Here is a 27,126-nt window from a genome sequence, read left to right as displayed (position 1 = left end):
CATTTACATATTAAGAAAAACATATCATTTTACTCCGCTTCCTATAACCTATATAGACGGCTTAGGATGGTTGATCCTACTGACAAATTCCCTTTAACTATTGCAGTTTTCACTTTGGTCATTAAAGCAGATGTAACAGGATGAGACTTTCTATTTTCTGTAGCTCACGTGTCGGCTTTCGGCTTTACGGTATAAATTGGAATAATTGAGTCTGTCTTGACTGGGACATTCAAATATAATGGCAGAGAGAAAATTAAGAAAAAACCTTTCATTCTGGAGGGCTCGGCACCTTCATGTATTACACAGCCCAGTGATTTTAGTGGCACTTTTTAAATAATAATTTTTCTGTAATGAACCTGCCAAGAATTACTGGTGTATTGTGGGCTGCAATTTCCAGGGGCAAATATTTTGCACCTCCTTACCCAATAATTTTTAGCACTCCCATCCACCAATCTGTTGGGCTCTGTTGTCCTTATATTTTGCATTTTGACCTCCTATATTCTTTATTTTTCTGAACTTAGACATAAGTTTTGAAAAATAAAATATTGTTCTACTTATTCCTTCACAACCTATCACGTATAAGTCGCCTCCCTTCCTTTGATACGGGCTCCGAGTCCGACGCTGAGCCCGCATCTTTTCTGACACATGATAGCTGGTTTGATCAACTGTCATGTGCCCCTAACAGCTGAAATTGCGATCCACCTGCGGCTGCTAACATGTTAAATGCCACTGTCAATCTCTGACAGCGGCATTTAATACATGCGTGCCGGAAGCGTGTCACAAACCACACCCACGGACGCCCCTGGAGATGATGATTTCTGCTACACATAGCAAGGCTATACGTAGCACAAGTGATCAGATGATTGCAGCTTCAAGTCTTCTATGGAGACTACTGTATTGAAGCAAGTCAAAAGTGGAAAAAAAAGTTTTAAAAAATATAAAAAAAAGTTTAAAGTTCATATTTCCCTAGTCAAAATAAAACAATACAAAAAAACGATCATATATTTCATATTGCTGCATTAAGAAACTCCCAATTTATCCAAATACAAAGGCAATCTGATTGGTAAACTACATAACGAGTAAAAAATCCAAACCGCAAAATTACGTTTTTTTGTTCATAGCAACGGGTGATAAAATCGTATCTACCCTAAAATGCTATCACTAAAAACGTCAGCTCGGCGCGCAAAATATAAGCCCTGACCCAGCCCCAGATCCCAAAAAATGGAGACGATACGGATCTCAGAAAATGGTGCAATTTTTTTTTTTATTAAACTTTGGATTTTTTTTCACCACGTAAATAAAAAACAATCTATACAAGTTTGGTATCTGTCATCTGATAATGACCTGGCGAATCATAATGGCAGGTCAGATTTAGCATTTGGTGAACATGGTAAAAAAATAAAAAAAACTGTTGTGGAATTGCACTTCTATACTTCTCCAGCAGTGATGGTGGATCTGCTGGACCTCAGGGCGCTGGATGTGGAGGTTTACCGTCTTTTAGATGTCTGTAGGGGAGCGGCAACAACATGTAAACACGCGGGCAGCCCTGGATAATCCACGCCGGCAGGATGATAAGATCCGGCGGAAGGTGGAACCTCTTCTCTTTTTCTCCTTTTTTACATTCTCTGGGCTTTCTTGCTCTGCATTTGGATTTATTGCAGATTTTCTTTTCTCGATGTCTGATGCTTGGGTACACTCTGGATGGGACTTTGAATTCTCATTGTTCATCGTGATGGTAGCGATGGTGCAGAGTTTAGAAAGCCTTTCAGAGGATGACGTAAAATTTTGGAAGTCAAGGTCCTTGTCCTCACTTGTGTCCTCTTCTTTCTCTGAGACCATAAGCATGTCTCTATGAGCGTGATTGATAAAGAGGCTGGTGTCCACATCTGACACAAGATGAGGAATATACATCGGCTTCTGATTTAGAAGATTGTCAAAATCTATTTTTTTCATGAATGGATGATCCTTAATCTCAAATGCTCCACCTGTCCCAAGTCTTTGCTCAGGATTTTTTTTGAGCAGGTCAGTGATGAGGTTCTTAGCCTCACGGGGTGGACAGCGTTTGTAATTCCAAGGTATTTTTCCCATGACAATCATTCTTTTAAGCTCAGGTATGAAATCCGTATCAAATGGTAAAGATCCCACCAGAAATTCATAGAGGATGATCCTCATTGACCACCAGTCAACAGGTCTTCCGTAGTCTTTCATTAGGATGACCTCTGGGGCCATGTAATTCAGGGTACCACAATTCTCAAGGTCCTTGAACTCTCTGGAGATGTCCTTCACTGATTGCTTATAGTTGTTGGTTTTTGGTATCATGACACCAATTTTTGAAAGCCCAAAATCGGCGACTTTAATGTGCCCAGCAGTTGTAATCAGTAGGTTGTACGGTTTTAGGTCTCGGTGCACCACACCATAGCTGTGCAGGTATTCCACAGCAAGAACTGTTTCTGCAAAGTACAGACGGGCCAAGGGGATAGATAAACGGCCCCTGGTGCTTAGAAGGGACCCACAGTCTCCACCTCCAACATACTCCATGACCATGCACAGGTGAGATCTAGTAGGGAAGGAGCAGAGCATGGAGACCACAAAGGGACAATCAGCGAAGGTCATGATGTCCCTCTCCAGAAAGGCCGCTTCCACGTGTTTTTCAGTTTCCAGGTTCTTCTTCGCCATTTTCTTCATAGCGAAGATCTGCTGTGAGTATTTGTGCTGCACTAAGTAGACAGCCCCAAAACATCCGCCGCTGATCAGTTTGGATGTCTCGAAGTCGCTCATATGCGGCTTTCTTGCCGGGATCAATGATTCCATCAAGTTAGTGGCAGGCTCGTGGATCTCTGGCATCTCACAGATCACACTCTCAGGATCTGGCAGCTCAGGGGTTTCTGTTGTCAGATCGCTGCTTGGCCCCGGATGACTCGTATTAGGGTCCGGGGATTCCGGGGGAACATTTTCCCCGTCTTTGTCGTCGCCTTCTGGTGTCTCAGTGGCAGGCTCGTGGATCTCCAGGATCTCACAGATCACACTCTCAGGATACGGCAGCTCAGGGGTTTCTGTGGTCAGATCGCTGCTCAGCCCCGCCTGACTCGTGTTAGGGTCCGGGGGGACATTTTCCCTGTCTTTGTACTCGCCTTGTGGTGTCTCCAGGCATTCCGGGCAGCGGGCCGGACCTTCCAGCACATACAGGACTTTTTCGGCCAGTTCTTTAACAAAAGCCAAATCTCCATCTTGAGATCTTTCTTCAACCTGCTGTAGTAATGTCCTGATGTTCCGGGTTAAATCCGTCAGATACTCTGAGGTAAGACGGTCTTGGTGGTATTTGGTCAGGCAGTCCTGCACTAGCTCCAACACCAGCCGGTGAGTGAAGCCGAGGACGCCATCGGGTGGTAGAAGCTTAATATCAGAGCAATGGGTGTAAATAATCTCCAATAATCCTTCTACCTGAAGCTTGTCTAGAAGAAATTCAGCCATAGCGAAAAATTGCAAATGCACTCAGTCACTAGGGAGCCAAAATGGCAGCAGGAATCCTGTGTACACTGCATAAGTAACTGCGAGCGGTGATGTCATAATGGTCGACCATCTGTGATGTCATAATGGACGACCATCAGTGATGTCATAATGGTCGACCATCTGTGATATCATAATGGCCGACCATCAGTGATGTCATAATGGCCGACCATCTGTTTGCAAACATTTTTTTTTTTAAACCGTCTTTATTGAGTGTAATGCAAAATATACATATAATGTCCAATAACATAACAGAAGAACATTTATGCAATATTATTAACATTAGACGGCATTTTTTCAACTATAAAAACCCCCACCCCTCCCCCAGGCAAACTCCATAACTTCGTAACACAATTTCAATCCAGTCTAACAGGGATATTACTGGCAAGCTGCTCTCTCATATACCAGTTGGTGAGCTGGAAACAACTATGTATCGCCTGGCTTGTGGAAGATGTCTGAGTATTGATAAAAGAGGACCATGTGAAAAAAAAAGCGTCCCTCTTTATTAAGTAAGGCCTCTATCCAATCCATTTTGAAGAGATATGTTACTTTTGTAGCAATTAAGCTTAAAGAAGGTGTTGCATCCTGTGCTCACAAAAGGAGAATGCTTTTACGTGTGGCTGCCGCCCATATGAACAAGATGGGGCGCTGCTGGACAGAAAGCCTCACCAACTGGTCCTGTGCGAGAATATTAAATATGGCCCACTCCGGGGAGAGAGAGATAGATATGTCAAAAGTGTAGATGAGATGTTGCAGAAGTGTATCCCACACCTCCCTTATTTTTGGGCAGTCCCAAAGGCAATGGAAAATATCAGCTGGAGAGTGTAAGCATTTAGGGCAGGGATAGTCCCCTGAGGGGGACATTTTAGACTGGACCTCCGGGGAGATGTATGCTCTATGAAATATCATAAGAGACATAGTTATGTAACTGTCATATGGTAATTTAGAGTTAATACGCAGAGTGGCTTTCAAAAGGTCATTTACCCAACAGTTCGTTAATTGAGCAACCCATTTTCCAGGGCCTGGTGAAGAGTCTGACCAATGTATAGAAGGCTTTAATGCTGGGAGGCTGAAGGGTCTACACATGGCCTCATCTATTGGGGTATTAGTGAAGCGATTAAAGGCGTATATCCAATCAAGGGAATGGCGAAAAGCAGCCTCTATACTGTAGAGGTGTAAATTTGGGAGATTAAGTCCACCGAAAGATTTGGTTTGCTGTAGCTTAAAAACACTAATTCTAGAGCCCCCTTCCGAGACCCAAATAAATAGGCAGAAGGCTCGTGTCAGTAGCCTATCATCAGCTTTAGAAAGTAGAACCGGGAGCGTCTGTAAAGGAAAGAGTATTTTAGGGAAAGAGATCATATAAATTAGATGGGCTTTACCTGCAAAGGATAATTTAAGGGATTTCCAGGATTGAATTTCTTGTATAACTACAGAAATAAGAGGCTGAACATTTAATTTATAGATATCATGAGGATTTGATGGTAGGTCAACGCCAAGATAAGGTAAAGAATTTCTCCTCCACTGAAAAGAAAAAGGGAACGGCCACCGTTTCTGAGCAATTTTAAAAATAGCTAAAGCATGAGATTTATTAAAGTTTATACGAAATCCCGAAACTGCTCCAAATTCATTAAAGGCGTCCATTATAGAGGAAATGGATTCCTTAGGATTGGATATCATGAGTAAGATATCATCAGCAAATGCCAACGTTTTAAGTGTATTGTGACCGACCCCTATGCCCCCAAAGGAAGGGATCATCTCCAGATATCTTAGTAAGGGATCAAGGGCAATATTGAACAACAAAGGTGACAGAGGACAGCCCTGCCTCGTTCCCCTGAAGATGGAAAAAGGGGTTGACTGGATATTTTCAAAACATTTTTATTGGATTAAAGTGGACCTTTTAACCAAATTTATCATGGTTAGGAGGCTGTCCACTACTTCGACAACCCCTTTCTTGATGTTTGCCCCCGATTCATTAAAAAAAACTTTACTCGCCTTCCTCAGTGGCGCCGTTCCCACTGTGTCAGCACTCGCGGTCCTGGAGTTCTTCTGCGGTTGTTGTGACACGCGCCTCCAGCACCCAAAATTTGTCATGGTTAGAGGGCTGTCCACTACTTGGGCAACCCCTTCTTGATGTTTGGCCCCGATTAAATAAAAAAAACTTTACTCACCTCCCTCGGTGGCGCTGTTCCCGTGGTGTCAGCACTTGCGGTCCTGGAGTTCTTCTGTGGTTGTTGTGACACGTGCCTCCAGCACCCAATCTGATCCGGCATCGCTGTGCCCGCCTTAGGACAAATCAAACATGAAGAGGAAGTTGGGACTCCAGCTGCTTTCTCACTTGCTCTTCATGTTCAATTCAACAGGAGGCAGAGACAGTGATGTCAGCACTGATTGGGCGTTGAAGTCACGTGTCAAAACAGCACAGGAACCCTAGAGAACGGTGCTGGCATGGGAGGTGAGTATAAGCTTTTTTATTTTATCGGGGCTAAGCATGGGGTATGAGGAGAAGTTGCCCAAGTAGAAGACAACTTCTTTAACAGGACACATTATGCAATTTTGCCTCTCAGTTACGGCGATATTAGCAAAGTATTGGCACATATTAAATCAAAAAGAAAATGGTAAGTCCAAGTGGGTGTTATCAATTACTTTTCACTGGGGGCGTGTACTTCTTCTTCCTGCATGAGTTGCTCAATCATTACCAGGGAGCAGCACAGCAGAAAAGGACTGCGCCTCACCATAGCCTAGGTTTCTCAGTGTGTGAGATGTAAGGATACAGAGCAGACTTAAGATTTGTGATTTTACTCAAAGGCTGTTTATATTTGTAGCCAATTTAACAGAAATGGAGCAATCAACTGAGCTTCTCCTATGCACCATCATATGGGGCACTTACTGTTATTTTATTTGAGGGGAAAAAAATAGATCACAATGGCTGGCCCTTTTTTTCTTTTGCTTGACTTTATTATGTAGCTTCCATAGGAAAAAAAACAATAAGGCCGGGGTCACACTAACCGACGCAAAATACGGTCAGTATTTTACATGCGTAATACGGATGACAGACCCCTAAATAGTGCTCCGTATGTCATCCGTAATCAAGGTGTGGTCGCGTATTTTGCGCATGTAAGCATCCGTATGGCGAGATTTTCTTGCAGGCTTGCAAAATGGACATATAATGGAGCCCTATGACAGTTTTCATAAAGAAATGAAAGAATAGATATAGACACATAGAATGCATGTATATATATATATATATATATATATATATATATATATATACATGCATTCTATGTGTCTATATCTATTCTTTCGTTTCTTTATTAAACCTGTCAGGGTGAGTTTACTGTATAGCGCACTGAATTGCCGGCTTTGCTAAAAGACACCTGGTGCGTATTTCTCGCAGGTCACATGTGTGGTCCGTGTGTAATTCGTATTTTTTGCGCACCCATAGACTTGCATTGGCGTACTACGGCCGTAGTACGCTGACAATCGCAGCATGCTGCGATTGGCACGGAGCGTAGCGTAGAATACGGATGAGAAATATACGGCTGGTGCGAGGGACCCCATAGAGAATCATTGGTCCGTGTCTAATGCGTGCTTTTAGCGCCTCTCACTCGTCCGTATTCCTCGCCAGTGTGACCCCGGCCTAAAACCTGCAGTTTCTAATTGATGAGTAAATTATTTGATATACATACTGGAAGAAAAGCTTTTTTTGTTGTTGTCATTAAAGCGGAGGATTAATGCACAGCTTCAGAGAAGTCTCCTTCATCATGCACAATGAATTTCCCATGCATTTTACTACCCAATTAGGGGAAAATAAACTCTGCTTGTAAATATGGTGAATTTACTTTTAATGAATATCCCCCATTGAGTCTCAAGAGTAAACCAGAAAATCAGTAAAACTTCCAGGCGGTTCTCTGTGTTCCATCCACGTGTTCCATTCTCTGTCTTCCATCCACGTGTTCCATTCTCTGTGTTCCGTCCACGTGTTCCATTTTCTGTGTTCCGTCCACGTGATCCAATCTCTGTGTTTTGTCCATGTGTTTCATTCTCTTAGTTCCATCCACGTGTTCCATTCTTTGTGTTCGTCCATGTGTTCCATTCTTTTTGTTCCGTCCACGTGTTCCATTCTCTATGTTCTGTCCACATGTTCCATCATCTGTGTTCCATCCACACGTTCCATTCACTTTGTTCCGTCCACGTGTTCCATTCTCTGTGTTCTGTCCACGTGTTCCATTCTCTGTGTTCCGTCCACGTGTTCCATTCTCTGGTGTTCCGTCTACGTTTCCATTCTCTTTGTTCCGTCCACATGGTCCATTCTCTGTGTTCTGTCCACGTGGTCCATTCTCTGTGTTCCGTCCACATGTTCCATTCTCTGTGTTCTGTCCACGTGTTCCATTCTTTTTGTTTCGTCCACGTGTTCCATTCTCTATGTTCTGTCCACGTGGTCCATTCTCTGTGTTCCAGCCACATGTTCCATTCTCTTTGTTCCGTCCACTTGTTCCATTCTCTGTGTTCTGTCCACGTGTTCCATTCTCTGTGTTCCGTCCACGTGTTCCATTCTCTGGTGTTCCATCTACGTTTTCCATTCTCTGTGTTCCGTCCACGTGGTCCATTCTCTGTGTTCCGTCCATGTGGACCATTCTCTGTGTTTTGTCCACGTGTTCCATTCTCGGTGTTCCATCCACGTGTTCCATTCTTTTTGTTTCGTCCACGTGTTCCTTTCTCTATGTTCTATCCACATGTTCCATTCTCTGTGTTCCGTCCACATATTCCATTCTCTCTGTTCCAGCCACGTGTTCCATTCTCTGTGTTCTGTCCACGTGTTCCATTCTCTGTGTTCCGTCCACTTGTACCATTCCCTGTGTTCCATCCACGGCAATTCTCATCTCTTCTATTTCATTATGTGAAGCATTTCAACTCGGTAATGTAATTTCTCCATGAAGGAAGTCTATTATAATATTTGTAACATTTTTTAAATATTTTGGTATTACTGTAGAAACTGACCGCATAGTTCCCCCTTCCAGACATATTGAGCTACAATGAAGGCCCAGTCTTTTTCCTTTACTCAGCTGAAATATTCAGCCTTGGGACACAGAGCTTAACATACAGAAAAAGGATTTTAAGTTGGCAAAGATTATGTTGAGAATTCTTTTCTATTAAGTAATTATTAGAAAATATTTTCTCTAAATCAGTGTTTTTTTTTAAATGATGACACAAATGTATTGTTTTTAAAGGGAATCTGTCAGTAGGATAACCTCTTTTAAGCCATCTGTATGGACATGTAGGTCATAGGTAGCTGAAAAAAATACCTATTATTACTATTATTATGCTTTTGCCTATACAGTTATGGCCAAAAGTATTGACACCCCTGCAATTCTGTCAGATAATACTCAGTTTCTTCCTGAAAATGATTGCAAACACAAATTCTTTGGTATTATTATCTTCATTTAATTTGTCTTAAATAAAAAAAACACAAAAAGAATTGTCCTAAAGCCAAATTGGATATAATTCCACACCAAACATAAAAAAGAGGGTGGACAAAAGTATTGGCACTGTTCGAAAAATCATGTTATGCTTCTCTAATTTGTGTAATTAACAGCACCTGTAACTTACCTGTGCCACCTAACAGGTGTTGACAATAACTGTCACGTCGCCGCCAGACTCAGGGCCTGCTGTTCCGGCTTCGGCCACTAGGAGGCGCTGGACTGATACCTCGTCGCCAGACTCAGGGCCTGCTGTTCCGGCTTTGGCCACTAGGAGGCGCCGGACTGACACGTCACCGCCAGACTCAGGGCCTGCGGTTCCGGTCTCGGCCACTAGGAGGCGCCGGACCGTCACGTCGCCGTCGGACTCAGGGACGGCTGTTCCTGCCTCAGCCACTGGGAGGCGCCGTGGTTCACTCCAGGGTGAGGGTGGTGACAGAGAAGAGGCTCCTGCGCAGGCATCTGGTGGGCGCAGGCTCTGCCCCTCTGTCAGTCATATAGGGCTTACTGCATCTCCATCTGGCCTGGTCCTGGGGGCGGCCCTAATTACATCATCAGTCCAGGAGCCTGTGAGGGATGACCTGATCCCTCAAATACCTTGGGACTGGTCTTGCAAGCCGCCGGATATATTCTTGGTTCCCCTGCGTGCTACTTTGTAATTTGCTATAGTGAAAACTCTGACCTCAGCCTGGATTTCTGACCATTCTATTGCCTGACATTTTTGTACCTCCGCCTCTTTTCTGATTTTTTGACGCTGACCTTCGCTTGGATTCCTGACTCTCCTTCTGCCTGCTGATTTTGTACCTTTGCTGCCCTCCTGTTTTTTTACTGACCTTGGCCTGGACTTTTGACTCTCCTTCTGTCTGCTGATTTCGTGCCTCTGCTGCCCTCCGGCCTCCGACTCCTGCCTCCTGACCTTGATTACGGGTTTTAGTTTTGACCCCTTGGCGGCCGTCCTGCTCTGGTCCACTGCTCCTCTAGACAGCTACCCCCTGGGCCTTGCTACAATTCCAGATCCCTGTATAGGGGTTAAGGGTCTCAGGGTTACTCGGGGTGCTGTTCCTACTACAGCCCAGATTCGCAGACGGCCGCCACAATAACTAAATCACACTTGCAGCCAGTTGAAATGGATTAAAGGTGACTCAACCTCTGTCCTGTGTCCTTGTGTGTACCACATTGAGCATGGAGAAAAGAAAGAAGACCAAAGAACTGTCTGAGGACTTGAGAAACCAAATTGAGAGGAAGCATGAGCAATCTCAAGGCTACAAGTCCATCTCCAAATCCCTGAATGTTCCTGTGTCTATCGCGTGCAGTGTCATCAAGAAGTTTAAAGCCCATGGCACTGTGGCTAACCTCCCTAGATGTGGACGGAAAAGAAAAATTGACAAGAGATTTCAACGCAAGATTGTGCAGATGTTGGATAAAGAACCTCAACTAACATCCAAACAAGTTCAAGCTGTCCTGCAGTCCGAGGGTACAACAGTGTCAACCCATACTATCCGTCGGCATGTGAATAAAAAGGGACTGTATGGTAGGAGACCCAGGAAGACCCCACTTCTTACCCCGAGACATAAAAAAGCCAGGCTGGAGTTTGCCAAAACTTAACTGAAAAAGCCTAAAGCATTTTGGAAGAATGTTCTCTGGTCAGAAGAGACAAAAGTAGAGCTTTTTGGGCAAAGGCATCAACATAGAGTTTACAGGAGAAAAAAGAGGCATTCAAAGAAAAGAACACGGTCCCTACAGTCAAACATGGCGGAGGTTCCCTGATGTTTTGGGGTTGCTTTGCTGCCTCTGGCACTGGACTGCTTGATCGTGTGCATGGCATTATGAAGTCAGAAGACTACCAACAAATTTTGCAGCATAATGTAGGGCACAGTGTGAGAAAGCTGGGTCTCCCTCAGAGGTCATGGGTCTTCCAGCAGGACAATGACCCAAAACACACTTCCAAAAGCACTAGAAAATGGTTTGAGAAAGCACTGGAGACTTCTAAAGGTGACCAGCAATGAGTCCAGACTTGAATCCCATAGAACACCTGTGGAGAGATCTAAAAATGGCAGTTTGGAGAAGGCACCCTTCTAATATCAGGGTCCTGGAGCAGTTTGCCAAGGAAGAATGGTCTAAAATTCCAGCAGAGCATTGTAATAAACTCATTGATGGTTACCGGAAGCAGTTGGTCGCAGTTATTTTGGCTAAAGGTTGTGCAACCAAGTTTTAGGCTGAGGGTGCCAATACTTTTGTCTGGCCCTTTTTTGGAGTTTTGTGTGAAATGATCAATGTTTTGCTTTTTGCTTCATTCTCTTTTGTGTTTTTTTATTTAAGACAAATTAAATGAAGATAATAATACCAAAGAATGTGTTTGCAATCATTTTCAGGAAGAAACTGAGTATTATCTGACAAAATTGCAGGGGTGTCAATACTTTTGGCCACAACTGTATAGCCATATTCCACAGCGCTTTACATACATTATCATCACTGTCCCCGATGGGGCTCACAATCTAAATTCCCTTTTGGTATGTCTTTGGATATCTGTGTTCCAATGTCTTATTCTAGAGAAATCCACAATGTTTTTAAATATGTAAATTAGCTGTTAATTTCTATGAGCCCCATACAGACCTCCCTGAAAATCCTCTTCCAGAACTTATTTAAATGAAAGAGGGTGTTCCAACTCTGAGACATGTAGATCAGGAGAGCAGACTGTCAATCATTACATGTCTCCACTGGAAATGCCCCCTTTTATTTACAGGCAGATTCTCAGGGAGATCTATATCCGCCCCATAGATCTTAACAGCTCATTTACATATTAAGAAAAACATATCATTTTACTCAGCTTCCTATAGCCTATATAGACGGCTTAGGATGGTTGATCCTACTGACAGATTCCCTTTAACTATTGCAGATTTCACTTTGGTCATTAAAGCAAATGTAACAGGATTAGACTTTCTATTTTCTGTAGCTCACGTGTCGGCTTTCGGCTTTACTGTATAAACTGGAATTATTGAGTCTGTCTTGACCGAGACATTGAAATATAATGGCAGAGAGAAAATTAAGAAAAAACCTTTCATTCTGGAGGGCTCAGCACCTTCATGTATTACACAGCCCAGTGATTTTAGTGGCACTTTTTAATTACTAATTTTTCTGTAATGAACCTGCCAAGAATTACTGGTGTATTGTGGGCTGCAATTTCCAGGGGCAAGTATTTTGCACCTCTTTTCCCAATAATTTTTAGCACTCCCTTCCACCAATCTATTGGGCTCTGTTGTCCTTATATTTTGCATTTTGACCTCCTATATTCATTTTTTTCTGAACTTAGACATAAGTTTTGAAAAATAAAATATTGTTCTACTTATCCCTTCACGACCTATCACGTATAAGTACATCTTAGGTCGCCTCCCTTCCTTTGATACGGGCTCCGAGTCCGACGCTGAGCCCACATCTTTTCTGACACATGATAGCTGGTTTGATCAACTGTCATGTGCCCCTAACAGCTGAAATTGCGATCCACCTGCGGCAGCTAACATGTTAAATGCCACTGTCAATCTCTGACAGCGGCATTTAACACATGCGTGCCGGAAGCGTGTCACAAACCACACCCACGGACGCCCCTGGAGATGATGATTTCTGCTACACATAGCAAGGCTATACGTAGTACAAGCGATCAGATGATTGCAGCTTCAAGTCTTCTATGGAGACTACTGTATTGAAGCAAGTCAAAAGTGGAAAAAAAATGTTTTAAAAAATATAAAAAAAAGTTTAAAGTTCATATTTCCCTAGTCAAAATAAAACAATACAAAAAAGCGATCATATATTTCATATTGCTGCATTAAGAAACTCCCAATTTATCCAAATACAAAGGCAATCTGATTGGTAAACTACGTAACGAGAAAAAAATCCAAACCGCAAAATTACGTTTTTTTGGTTCATAGCAACGGGTGATTAAAAAATCGTATCTACCCTAAAATGCTATCACTAAAAACGTCTGCTCGGCGCGCAAAATATAAGCCCTGACCCAGCCCCAGATCCCAAAAAATGGAGACGATACGGATCTCAGAAAATGGTGCAATTTTTTTTTTTATTAAACTTTGGATTTTTTTTCACCACGTAAATAAAAAACAATCTATACATGTTTGGTATCTGTCATCTCATAATGACCTGGCGAATCATAATGGCAGGTCAGATTTAGCATTTGGTGAACATGGTAAAAAAATAAAAAAAACTGTTGTGGAATTGCACTTCTATACTTCTCCAGCAGTGATGGTGGATCTGCTGGACCTCAGGGCGCTGGATGTGGAGGTTTACCGTCTTTTAGATGTCGTAGGGGAGCGGCAACAACATGTAAACACGCGGGCAGCCCTAGATAATCCACGCCGGCATGATGATAAGATCCGGCGGAAGGTGGAACCTCGTCTCTTTTTCTCCTTTTTTACATTTTCTGGACTTACTTGCTCTGCATTTGGATTTATTGCAGATTTTCTTTTCTCGATGTCTGATGCTTGGGTACACTCTGGATGGGACTTTGAATTCTCATTGTTCATCGTGATGGTAGCGATGGTGCAGAGTTTAGAAAGCCTTTCAGAGGATGACGTTAAATTTTGGAAGTCAAAGTCCTTGTCCTCACTTGTGTCCTCTTCTTTCTCTGAGACCATAAGCATGTCTCTATGAGCGTGATTGATAAAGAGGCTGGTGTCCACATTTGATACAAGATGAGGAATATACATCGGCTTCTGATTTAGAAGATTGTCAAAATCTATTTTTTTCATGAGTGGATGATCCTTAATCTCAAATGCTCCACCTTTCCCAAGTCTTTGCTCAGGATTTTTTTTGAGCAGGTCAGTGATGAGGTTCTTAGCCTCACGGGGTGGACAGCGTTTGTAATTCCAAGGTATTTTTCCCATGACAATCATTCTTTTAAGCTCAGGTATGAAATCCGTATCAAATGGTAAAGATCCCACCAGAAATTCATGGAGGATGATCCCCATTGACCACCAGTCAACAGGTCTTCCGTAGTCTTTCATTAGGATGACCTCTGGGGCCATGTAATTCAGGGTACCACAATTCTCAAGGTCCTTGAACTCTCTGGAGATGTCCTTCACTGATTGCTTATAGTTGTTGGTTTTTGGTATCATGACACCAATTTTTGAAAGTCCAAAATCGGCGACTTTAACGTGCCCAGCAGTTGTAATCAGTAGGTTGTACGGTTTCAGGTCTAGGTGCACCACACCATAGCTGTGCAGGTATTCCACAGCAAGAACTGTTTCTGCAAAGTACAGACGGGCCAAGGGGATAGTTAAACGGCCCTTGGTGCTTAGAAGGGACCCACAGTCTCCACCTCCAACATACTCCATGACCATACACAGGTGAGATCTAGTAGGGAAGGAGCAGAGCATGGAGACCACAAAGGGACAATCAGCGAAGGTCATGATGTCCCTCTCCAGAAAGGCCGCTTCCACGTGTTTTTCAGTTTCCAGGTTCTTCTTCGCCATTTTCTTCATAGCGAAGATCTGCTGTGAGTATTTGTGCTGCACTAAGTAGACAGCCCCAAAACATCCGCCGCTGATCAGTTTGGATGTCTCGAAGTCGCTCATATGCGGCTTTCTCGCCGGGATCAATGATTCCATGAAGTTAGTGGCAGACTCGTGGATCTCTGGCATCTCACAGATCACACTCTCAGGATCCGGCAGCTCAGGGGTTTCTGTTATCAGATTGCTGCTTGGCCCCGGATGACTCGTATTAGGGTCCGGGGATTCCAGGGGAACATTTTCCCCGTCTTTGTCGTCGCCTTCTGGTGTCTCAGTGGCAGGCTCGTGGATCTCCGGGATCTCACAGATCACACTCTCAGGATCCGGCAGCTCAGGGGTTTCTGTGGTCAGATCGCTGCTCAGCCCCGCCTGACTCGTGTTAGGGTCCGGGGATTCCAGGGGGACATTTTCCACATCTTTGTACTCGCCTTGTGGTGTCTCCAGGCGTTCCGGGGAGCGGGCCGGACCTTCCAGCACATACAGGACTTTTTCGGCCAGTTCTTTAACAAAAGCCAAATCTCCATCTTGAGATTTTTCTTCAGCCTGCTGTAGTAATGTCCTGATGTTCCGGGTTAAATCTGTCAGATACTCTGAGGTAAGACGGTCTTGGTGGTATTTGGTCAGGCAGTCCTGCACTAGCTCCACCACCAGCCGGTGAGTGAAGCCGAGGACGCCATCGGGTGGTAGAAGCGTAATGTCAGAGCAATGGGTGTAAATAATCTCCAATAATCCTTCTACCTGAAGCTTGTCTAGAAGAAATTCAGCCATAGCGAAAAATTGCAAATGCACTCAGTCACTAGGGAGCCAAAATGGCAGCCGGAACCCTGTGTACACAGCATAAGTAAATGCGAGCGGTGATGTCATAATGGTCGACCATCTGTGATATCATAATGGCTGACCATCTGTTATGTCATAATGGCCGACCATCAGTGATGTCATAATGGCCGACCATATGTTTTCAAACATTTTTTTTTTTAAACCGTCTTTATTGAGTGTATTACAAAATATACATATAATGTCCAATAACATAACAGAAGAACATTTATGCCATATTATTAACATTAGACGGCATTTTTTCAACTATAAAAACCCCCGCCCCTCCCCTCCCCTCCCCCGGGCAAACTCCATAACTTCGTAACACAATTTCAATCCAGTCTAACAGGGATATTACCGGCAAGCTGCTCTCTCATATACCAGTTGGTGAGCTGGAAACAACTATGTATCGCCTGGCTTGTGGAAGATGTCTGAGTATTGATAAAAGAGGATCATGTGAAAAAAAAAGCGTCCCTCTTTATTAAGTAAGGCCTCTATCCAATCCATTTTGAAGAGATATGTTACTTTTGTAGCAATTAAGCTTAAAGAAGGTGTTACATCCTGTGCTCACAAATGGAGAATGCTTTTACGTGTGGCTGCAGCCCATATGAACAAGATGGGGCGCTGCTGGACAGAAAGCCTCACCACTTGGTCCTGTGCGAGAATATTAAATATGGCCCACTCCGGGGAGAGAGAGATAGATATGTCAAAAGTGTTGATGAGATGTTGCAGAAGTGTATCCCACACCTCCCTTATTTTTGGGCAGTCCCAAAGGCAATGGAAAATATCAGCTGGAGAGTGTAAGCATTTAGGGCAGGGATAGTCCCCTGAGGGGGACATTTTAGACTTGACCTCCGGGGAGATGTATGCTCTATGAAATATCATAAGAGACATGGTTAGGTAACTGTCATATGGTAATTTAGAGTTAATACGCATAGTGGCTTTCAAAAGGTCATTTACCCGACAGTTCGTTAATTGAGCAACCCATTTTCCAGGGCCTGGTGAAGAGTCTGACCAATGTATAGAAGGCTTAATGATTTATATATAAGACTCATAGAATAAGTTCCCATTTGGGCTTTAATGGATATTAAATTTAGAGGGTGTGTTCTAGCATCATCCGGTATGTCTCGCAATATTGAGCTTACGTAATGTCTAATTTGAGAGATAGTAAAATTGTCTACTGTAAGGATTGGGTATTTGAAAACCATGTCCTCTAAGGTAAGAAGGCATTGATTATTTGTTAACGTATCTCGGACCAGTCTACACCCATTGTTTCCAAGCACCTTGTAAATGAGAGCTGACTTGCCTTGTAGAAAAGAGGGGTTACCTTGAAAGGGAAGAAACATCGAGATGTGGGGGTCAAGACCGCTAACTCGTCTAGCTTGACGCCATCCCAAGATTACCGACCATAATAGAGGATTATCTCTAACCTCCACTGGAATTTCAGCATTTCGTAGGTGAAGCAATGCTGGGAGGCTGAAGGGTCTACACATGGCCTCATCTATTGGGGTATTAGTGAAGCGATTAAAGGCGTATATCCAATCAAGGGAATGGCGAAAAGCAGCCGCTATACTGTAGAGGCGTAAATTTGGGAGATTAAGTCCACCCAAAGATTTGGTTTGCTGTAGCTTAAAAACACTAATTCTAGAGCCCCCTTCTGAGCCCCAAATAAATTGGCAGAAGGCTCGTGTCAGTAGCCTATCATCAGCTTTAGAAAGTAGAACCGGGAGCGTCTGTAAAGGAAAGAGTATTTTAGGGAAAGAGATCATTTTAATTAGATGGGCTTTACCTGCAAAGGATAATTTAAGGGATTTCCAGGATTGAATTTATTGTAGAACTACAGAAATAAGAGGCTGAACATTTAATTTATAGATATCATGAGGATTTGATGGTAGGTCAACGCCAAGATAAGGTAAAGAATTTCTCCTCCACTGAAAAGGAAAAGGGAATGGCCACCGTTTCTGAGCAATTTTAAAAATAGCTAAAGCATGAGATTTATTAAAGTTTATACGAAATCCCGAAACTGCTCCAAATTCATTAAAGGCGTCCATTATAGAGGAAATGGATTCCTTAGGATTGGATATCATGAGTAAGATATCATCAGCAAATGCCAACGTTTTAAGTGTATGGTGACCGACCCCTATGCCCCCAAAGGAAGGGATCATCTCCAGATATCTTAGTAAAGGATCAAGGGCAATATTAAACAACAAACGTGACAGAGGACAGCCCTGCCTCGTCCCCCTGAAGATGGAAAAAGGGGTTGACTGGATACTTTCAAACATTTTTATTGGATTAAAGTGGACCTTTTAACCAAATTTATCATGGTTAGAGGGCTGTCCACTACTTGGACAACCCCTTCTTGATTCTTGCCCCCGATTCAATAAAAAAACTTTACTCGCCTTCCTCAGTGGCGCCGTTCCCACTGTGTCAGCACTCACGGTCCTGGAGTTCTTCTGCGGTTGTTGTGATACGTGCCTCCAGCACCCAATCTGATCCGACATCGCTGTGCCCGCCTTAGGACAAATCAAACATGAAGAGGAAGTTGGGGCTCTAGCTACTTTATCACTTGCTCTTCATGTTCAATTCAACAGGAGGCAGAGACAGTGACGTCAGCGCTGATTGGGCACTGGAGTCACGTGTCAAAACAGCACAGGAACCCTAGAGAACGGTGTCGGCACGGGAGGTGAGTATAAGCTTTTTTATTTTATCGGGGCTAAGCATGGGGTATGAGGAGAAGTTGCCCAAGTAGAAGACAACTTGTTTAACTGGACACATTATGCAATTTTGCCTCTCAGTTACGGCGATATTAGCAAAGTATTGGCACATATTAAATAAAAAAGAAAACGGTAAGTCCAAGTGGGTGTTATCAATTACTTTTCACTGGGGGCGTGTACTTCTTCTTCCTGTATGAGTTGCCCAATCATTACCAGGGAGCAGCACAGCAGAAAAAGACTGCGCCTCACCATAGCCTAGGTTTCTCAGTGTGTGAGATGTAAGGATACAGAGCTGATCTCCTGGTCTAACCTCCTGCATGATTAGACAGTGCTGGGTATAGCTCACAGAAGAGACACCTTTCGGATAAGATCGATGTGTAGCTGTGTCATATTGCAAACCCTTCTATCTGCTTTCCTCCTCTTGTACCACAGTCAGCTCTGCTCGGCTGACCCCTCACTTCTTGTCCAGAGGTAAAAGCTCAATTCTTTAAGCTCAGGATAAATAAATCTGATAATACACTACACAATGAAATTCATAATTTTACCCATGAGTGGAATATAAATTTACCCTGATCCATTGCAATACATGTGTGTTAGTCTATTTTATGTCTGACGTTGTGTACATGAACCAGTAGGCTCAGGATGTACAAACAGATTAAAAAAAAACATCTTTGTGACTTAAGATTTGTGATTTTACTCAAAGGCTGTTTATATTTGTAGCCAATTTAACAGAAATGGAGCAATCAACTGAGCTTCTATGCACCATTTTATGGGGCACTTACTGTTATTTTATTTGAGGGGAAAAAAATAGATCACAATGGCTGGCCCTTTTTTTCTTTTGCTTGACTTTATTATGTAGCTTCCATAGGAAAAAAAAACAATAAGGCCGGGGTCACACTAACCGACGCAAAATACGGTCAGTATTTTACATGCGTAATACGGATGACAGACCCCTAAATAGTGCTCCGTACGTCATCCTTAATCAAGGTGTGGTCGCGTATTTTGCGCATGTCAGCATCCGTATGTAATCCGTATGGCATCCGTATGGCGAGATTTTCTTGCAGGCTTGCAAAATGGACATATAATGGAGCCCTATGACAGTTTTAGTAAAGAAATGAAAGAATAGATATAGACACATAGAATGTGAATAGAATCCTCGCCACTGTGACCCCGGCCTAAAACCTGCAGTTTCTAATTGATGAGCAAATTATTTGATATACATACTGGAAGAAAAGCTTTTTTTGTTGTTGTCATTAAAGCGGAGGATTAATGCACAGCTTCAGAGAAGTCTCCTTCATCATGCACAATGAATTTCCCATGCATTTTACTACCCAATTAGGAGATAATAAACTCTGCTTGTAAATATGGTGAATTTACTTTTAATGAATATCCCCCATTGAATCTCAAGAGTAAACCAGAAAATCAGTAAAACTTCCAGGCGGTTCTCTGTGTTCCATCCACGTGTTGCATTCTCTGTGTTCCGACCACGTGTTCCATTCTCTGTGTTCCGACCACGTGTTCCATTCTCTGTGTTCCATCCACGTGTTCCATTTTCTGTGTTCCGTCCACGTGATCCAATCTCTGTGTTTTGTCCACGTGTTTCATTCTCTTAGTTCCATCCACGTGTTCCATTCTTTGTGTTCGTCCATGTGTTCCATTCTTTTTGTTCCGTCCATGTGTTCCATTCTCTGTGTTCCGCCCACGTGTTCCATTCTCTTTGTTCCGTCCACGTGTTCCATTCTCTGTGTTCCGTCCACGTGTTCCATTCTTTTTGTTCCATCCACGTGTTCCATTCTCTATGTTCTGTCCACATGTTCCATCATCTGTGTTCCATCCACACGTTCCATTCACTTTGTTCCTTCCACGTGTTCCATTCTCTGGGTTCTGTCCACGTGTTCCATTCTCTGTGTTCCGTCCACGTGTTCCATTCTCTGGTGTTCCGTCTACATTTCCATTCTCTTTGTTCCGTCCACATGGTCCAATCTCTGTGTTCTGTCCACGTGGTCCATTCTCTGTGTTCCGTCCACGTGTTCCATTCTCTGTGTTCTGTCCACGTGTTCCATTCTTTTTGTTTCGTCCACGTGTTCCATTTTCTATGTTCTGTCCACGTGGTCCATTCTCTGTGTTCCAGCCACATGTTCCATTCTCTTTGTTCCATCCACGTGTTCCATTCTCTGTGTTCTGTCCACGTGTTCCATTCTCTGTGTTCCGTCCACGTGTTCCATTCTCTGTCTTACGTCCACGTGTTTCATTCTCTGTGTTCCATCCACGTGATCCAATCTCTGTGTTTTGTCCACGTGTTTCATTCTCTTAGTTCCATCCACGTGTTCCATTCTCTGTGTCCGTCCATGTGTTCCATTCTCTGGTGTTCCGTCTACGTGTTCCATTCTTTTTGTTCCATCCACGTGTTCCATTCTGTGTTCCGTCCACGTGTTCCATTCTCTTTGTTATGTCCACGTGTTCCATTCTCTTTGTTCCGTCCACGTGTTCCATTCTCTTTGTTCCATCCACGTGTTCCATTCTCTTTGTTCCATCCACGTGTTCCATTCTTTTTGTTCCGTCCACGTATTCCATTCTCTATGTTCTGTCCATATGTTCCATTCTCTGTGTTCCGTCCACATGTTCCATTCTCTTTGTTTCGTCCACATGTTCCATTCTCTGTGTTCCATCCACATGTTCCATTCTCTGGTGTTCCGTCTACGTTTTCCACTCTCTATGTTCCGTCCACGTGGTCCATTCTCTGTGTTCTGTCCACGTGTTCCATTCTCTGTGTTCCATCCACATGTTCCATTCTTTTTGTTTCGTCCACGTGTTCCATTCTCTATGTTCTGTCCACGTGGTCCATTCTCTGTGTTTCATCCACATGTTCCTTTCTCTTTGTTCCGTCCACATGGTCCATTCTCTGTGTTCTGTCCACGTGGTCCATTCTCTGTGTTCCATCCACGTGTTCCATTCTCTGTGTTCAGTCCACCTGTTCCATTCTTTTTGTTCCATCCACGTGTTCCATTCTCTGTGTTCCATCCACATGTTCCATTCTTTTTGTTTCGTCCACGTGTTCCATTCTCTATGTTCTGTCCACGTGGTCCATTCTCTGTGTTCCTTTCACATGTTCCATTCTCTTTGTTCCGTCCATGTGTTCCATTCTCTGTGTTCTGTCCACGTGTTCCATTCTTTTTGTTCCGTCCACGTGTTCCATTCTCTGGTGTTCCATCTACGTGTTCCATTCTCTTTGTTCCGTCCACTTTTTCCATTCTCTGTGTTCCGTCCACGTGTTCCTTTCTCTTTGTTCCATCCACGTGTTCCAATCTCTTTGTTCCATCCACGTGTTCCATTCTCTTAGTTCCGTCCACGTGTTCCATTCTCTATGTTCTGTCCACGTGTTCCATTCTCTGTGTTCCGTCCACATGTTCCATTCTCTTTGTGCCGTCCATGTGTTCCATTCTCTGTGTTCCGTCCACGTGTTCCATTCTCTGGTGTTCCATCTACGTTTTCCATTCTCTTTGTTCCGTCCACGTAGTCCATTCTCTGTGTTCCGTCCACGTGGACCATTCTCTGTGTTTTGTCCATGTGTTCCATTCTCGGTGTTCCATCCACGTGTTCCATTCTTTTTGTTTCGTCCACGTGTTCCTTTCTCTATGATCTATCCACATGTTCCATTCTCTGTGTTCCGTCCACATGTTCCATTCTCTCTGTTCCAGCCACGTGTTCCATTCTCTGTGTTCTGTCCACGTGTTCCATTGTCTGTGTTCCGTCCACTTGTACCATTCCCTGTGTTCCATCCACGGCAATTCTCATCTCTTCTATTTCATTATGTGAAGCATTTCAACTCGGTAATGTAATTTCTCCATGAAGGAAGTAAATTATAATATTTGTAGCATTTTTTAAATATTTTGGTATTACTGTAGAAACTGTCCGCATAGTTCCCCCTTCCAGACATATTGAGCTACAATGAAGGCCCAGTCTTTTTCCTTTACTCAGCTGAAATATTCAGCCTGGGGACACAGAGCTTAATATACAGAAAAATGATTTTAAGTTGGCAAAGATTATGTTGAGAATTCTTTTCTCTTAAGTAATTATTAGAAAATATTTTCTCTAAATCAGTGTTTTTTTTTAAATGATTACACAAATGTATTGTTTTTAAAGGGAATCTGTCAGTAGGATAACCTCTTTTAAGCCATCTGTATGGACATGTAGGTCATAGGTAGCTGAAAAAAATACCTATTATTGCTATTATTATGCTTTTGCCTATACAGTTATGGCCAAAAGTATTGACACCCCTACAATTCTGTCATATAATACTCAGTTTCTTCCTGAAAATGATTGCAAACACAAATTCTTTGGCATTATTATCTTCATTTAATTTGTCTTAAATAAAAAAAACACAAAAAGAATTGTCCTAAAGCCAAATTGGATATAATTCCACACCAAACATAAAAAAGAGGGTGGACAAAAGTATTGGCACTGTTCGAAAAATCATGTGATGCTTCTCTAATTTGTGTAATTAACAGCACCTGTAACTTACCTGTGCCACCTAACAGGTGTTGACAATAACTGTCACGTCGCCGCCAGACTCAGGGCCTGCTGTTCAGGCTTCGGCCACTAGGAGGCGCTGGACTGATACCTCGTCGCCAGACTCAGGGCCTGCTGTTCCGGCTTTGTCCACTAGGAGGTACCGGACTGACACATCACCACCAGACTCAGGGCCTGAGGTTCCGGTCTCAGCCACTAGGAGGCGCCGGAACGTCACGTCGCCGTCAGACTCAGGGACGGCTGTTCCTGCCTCAGCCACTGGGAGGCGCCGTGGTTCACTCCAGGGTGAGGGTGGTGAGAGAGAAGAGGCTCCTGAGCAGGCATCTGGTGGGCGCAGGCTCCGCCCCTCTGTCAGTCATGTAGGGCTTACTGCATCTCCATCTGGCCTGGTCCTGGGGGTGGCCCTAATTACATCATCAGTCCAGGAACCTGTGAGGGATGACCTGATCCCTCAAATACCTTGGGACTGGTCTTGCAAGCCGCCGGATATATTCTTGGTTCCCCTGCGTGCTACTTTGTAATTTGCTATAGTGAAAACTCTGACCTCAGCCTGGATTTCTGACCATTCTATTGCCTGACATTTTTGTACCTCCGCCTCTCTTCTGATTTTTTGACGCTGACCTTCGCTTGGATTCCTGACTCTCCTTCTGCCTGCTGATTTTGTACCTTTGCTGCCCTCCTGTTTTTTTACTGACCTTGGCCTGGACTTTTGACTCTCCTTCTGTCTGCTGATTTCGTGCCTCTGCTGCCCTCTGGCCTCCGACTCCTGCCTCCTGACCTTGATTACGGGTTTTAGTTTTGACCCCTTGGCGGCCGTCCTGCTCTGGTCCACTGCTCCTCTAGACAGCTACCCCCTGGGCCTTGCTACAATTCCAGATCCCTGTATAGGGGTTAAGGTCTCAGGGTTACTCGGGGTGCTGTTCCTACTACAGCCCAGATTCGCAGACGGCCGTCACAATAACTAAATCACACTTGCAGCCAGTTGCAATGGATTAAAGGTGACTCAACCTCTGTCCTGTGTCCTTGTGTGTACCACATTGAGCATGGAGAAAAGAAAGAAGACCAAAGAACTGTCTGAGGACTTGAGAAACCAAATTGAGAGGAAGCATGAGCAATCTCAAGGCTACAAGTCCATCTCCATATCCCTGAATGTTCCTGTGTCTACCGCGTGCAGTGTCATCAAGAAGTTTAAAGCCCATGGCACTGTGGCTAACCTCCCTAGATGTGGACGGAAAAGAAAAATTGACAAGAGATTTAAACGCAAGATTGTGCGGATGTTGGATAAAGAACCTCAACTAACATCCAAACAAGTTCAAGCTGTCCTGCAGTCCGAGGGTACAACAGTGTCAACCCGTACTATCCGTCGGCATCTGAATGAAAAGGGACTGTATGGTAGGAGACCCAGGAAGACCCCACTTCTTACCCCGAGACATAAAAAAGCCAGGCTGGAGTTTGCCAAAACTTAACTGAAAAAGCCTAAAGCATTTTGGAAGAATGTTCTCTGGTCAGAAGAGACAAAAGTAGAGCTTTTTGGGCAAAGGCATCAACATAGAGTTTACAGGAGAAAAAAGAGGCATTCAAAGAAAAGAACACGGTCCCTACAGTCAAACATGGCGGAGGTTCCCTGATGTTTTGGGGTTGCTTTGCTGCCTCTGGCACTGGACTGCTTGATCGTGTGCATGGCATTATGAAGTCAGAAGACTACCAACAAATTTTGCAGCATAATGTAGGGCACAGTGTGAGAAAGCTGGGTCTCCCTCAGAGGTCATGGGTCTTCCAGCAGGACAATGACCCAAAACACACTTCCAAAAGCACTAGAAAATGGTTTGAGAAAGCACTGGAGACTTCTAAAGGTGACCAGCAATGAGTCCAGACCTGAATCCCATAGAACACCTGTGGAGAGATCTAAAAATGGCAGTTTGGAGAAGGCACCCTTCTAATATCAGGGTCCTGGAGCAGTTTGCCAAGGAAGAATGGTCTAAAATTCCAGCAGAGCATTGTAATAAACTCATTGATGGTTACCGGAAGCGGTTGGTCGCAGTTATTTTGGCTAAAGGTTGTGCAACCAAGTATTAGGCTGAGGGTGCCAATACTTTTGTCTGGCCCTTTTTTGGAGTTTTGTGTGAAATGATCAATGTTTTGCTTTTTGCTTCATTCTCTTTTGTGTTTTTTTATTTAAGACAAATTAAATGAAGATAATAATACCAAAGAATGTGTTTGCAATCATTTTCAGGAAGAAACTGAGTATTATCTGACAAAATTGCAGGGGTGTCAATACTTTTGGCCACAACTGTATAGCCATATTCCACAGCGCTTTACATACATTATCATCACTGTCCCCGATGGGGCTCACAATCTAAATTCCCTTTTGGTATGTCTTTGGATATCTGTGTTCCAATGTCTTATTCTAGAGAAATCCACAATGTTTTTAAATATGTAAATTAGCTGTTAATTTCTATGGGCCCCATACAGACCTCCCTGAAAATCCTCTTCCAGAACTTATTTAAATGAAAGAGGGTGTTCCAACTCTGAGACATGTAGATCAGGAGAGCAGACTGTCAGTCATTACATGTCTCCACTGGAAATGCCCCCTTTTATTTACAGTCAGATTCTCAGGGAGATCTATATCCGCCTCATAGATCTTAACAGCTCATTTAAATATTAAGAAAAGCATATCATTTTACTCAGCTTCCTATAGCCTATATAGACGGCTTAGGATGGTTGATCCTACTGACAGATTCCCTTTAACTATTGCAGATTTCACTTTGGTCATTAAAGCAAATGTAACAGGATGAGACTTTCTATTTTCTGTAGCTCACGTGTCGGCTTTCGGCTTTACTGTATAAACTGGAATTATTGAGTCTGTCTTGACCGGGACATTGAAATATAATGGCAGAGAGAAAATTAAGAGAAAACCTTTCATTCTGGAGGGCTCAGCACCTTCATGTATTACACAGCCCAGTGATTTTAGTGGCACTTTTTAATTACTAATTTTTCTGTAATGAACCTGCCAAAAATTACTGGTGTATTGTGGGCTGCAATTTCCAGGGGCAAGTATTTTGCACCTCTTTTCCCAATAATTTTTAGCACTCCCTTCCACCAATCTATTGGGCTCTGTTGTCCTTATATTTTGCATTTTGACCTCCTATATTCATTTTTTTCTGAACTTAGACATCAGTTTTGAAAAATAAAATATTGTTCTACTTATCCCTTCACGACCTATCACGTATAAGTACATCTTAGGTCGCCTCCCTTCCTTTGATACGGGCTCCGAGTCCGACACTGAGCCCACATCTTTTCTGACACATGATAGCTGGTTTGATCAACTGTCATGTGCCCCTAACAGCTGAAATTGCGAGCCACCTGCGGCAGCTAACATGTTAAATGCCACTGTCAATCTCTGACAGCGGCATTTAACACATGCGTGCCGGAAGCGTGTCACAAACCACACCCACGGACGCCCCTGGAGATGATGATTTCTGCTACACATAGCAAGGCTATACGTAGCACAAGCGATCAGATGATTGCAGCTTCAAGTCTTCTATGGAGACTACTGTATTGAAGCAAGTCAAAAGTGGAAAAAAAATGTTTTAAAAAATATAAAAAAAAGTTTAAAGTTCATATTTCCCTAGTCAAAATAAAACAATACAAAAAAGCAAAATGGCAGCCGGAACCCTGTGTACACAGCATAAGTAACTGCGAGCGGTGATGTCATAATGGTCGACCATCTGTGATGTCATAATGGCCGACCATCAGTGATGTCATAATGGCCGACCATCTGTTTTCAAACATTTTTTTTTTAAACCGTCTTTATTGAGTGTATTACAAAATATACATATAATGTCCAATAACATAACAGAAGAACATTTATGCAATATTATTAACATTAGACGGCATTTTTTCAACTATAACCCCCCGCCCCTCCCCTCCACTCCCCCGGGCAAACTCCATAACTTCGTAACACAATTTCAATCCAGTCTAACAGGGATATTACCGGCAAGCTGCTCTCTCATATACCAGTTGGTGAGCTGGAAACAACTATGTATCGCCTGGCTTGTGGAAGATGTCTGAGTATTGATAAAAGAGGACCATGTGAAATAAAAGCGGTCAGTGTCTTTTTCTTTATTAAGTAAGGCTTCTATCCAATCCATTTTGAAGAGATATGTTACTTTTGTAGTAATTAAGCTTAAAGAAGGTGTTTCATCCTGTGCTCACAAATGGAGAATGCTTTTACGTGTGGCTGCCGCCCATATGAACAAGATGCGGCGCTGCTGGACAGAAAGCCCCACCAACTGGTCCTGTGCGAGAATATTAAATATGGCCCACTCTGGGGAGAGAGAGATAGATATGCCAAAAGTGTTGATGAGATGTTGCAGAAGTGTATCCCACACCTCGCTTATTATTGGGCAGTCCCAAAGGCAATGGAAAATATCAGCTGGAGAGTGTAAGCATTTAGGGCAGGGATAGTCCCCTGAGGGGGACATTTTAGACTTTACCTCCGGGGAGATGAATGCTCTATGAAATATCATAAGAGACATGGTTATGTAACTGTCATATGGAAATTTA

At 43.3% G+C, this 27,126-nt stretch overlaps 1 protein-coding gene and 2 pseudogenes across 1 annotated transcript in view; all 3 read right to left on the bottom strand.

Annotated features, from left to right (window-relative positions):
* Positions 1–27,126, bottom strand: part of LOC141097313 (cell cycle control protein 50C-like) — a 132,614-nt gene that overhangs the window by 99,665 nt on the left and 5,823 nt on the right. The window lies entirely within an intron of this gene.
* LOC141097284 (microtubule-associated serine/threonine-protein kinase 3 pseudogene) lies at positions 950–2,844 on the bottom strand (annotated as a pseudogene).
* LOC141097283 (microtubule-associated serine/threonine-protein kinase 3 pseudogene) lies at positions 12,738–14,635 on the bottom strand (annotated as a pseudogene).

Source organism: Dendrobates tinctorius, unplaced genomic scaffold, assembly GCF_039654945.1.
Source record: "Dendrobates tinctorius isolate UK_male_01 unplaced genomic scaffold, ASM3965494v1 ptg000084l, whole genome shotgun sequence".
In the NCBI taxonomy this organism is placed as follows: domain Eukaryota; kingdom Metazoa; phylum Chordata; class Amphibia; order Anura; family Dendrobatidae; genus Dendrobates; species Dendrobates tinctorius.
This window is presented reverse-complemented; position numbering and strand designations above follow the sequence as displayed.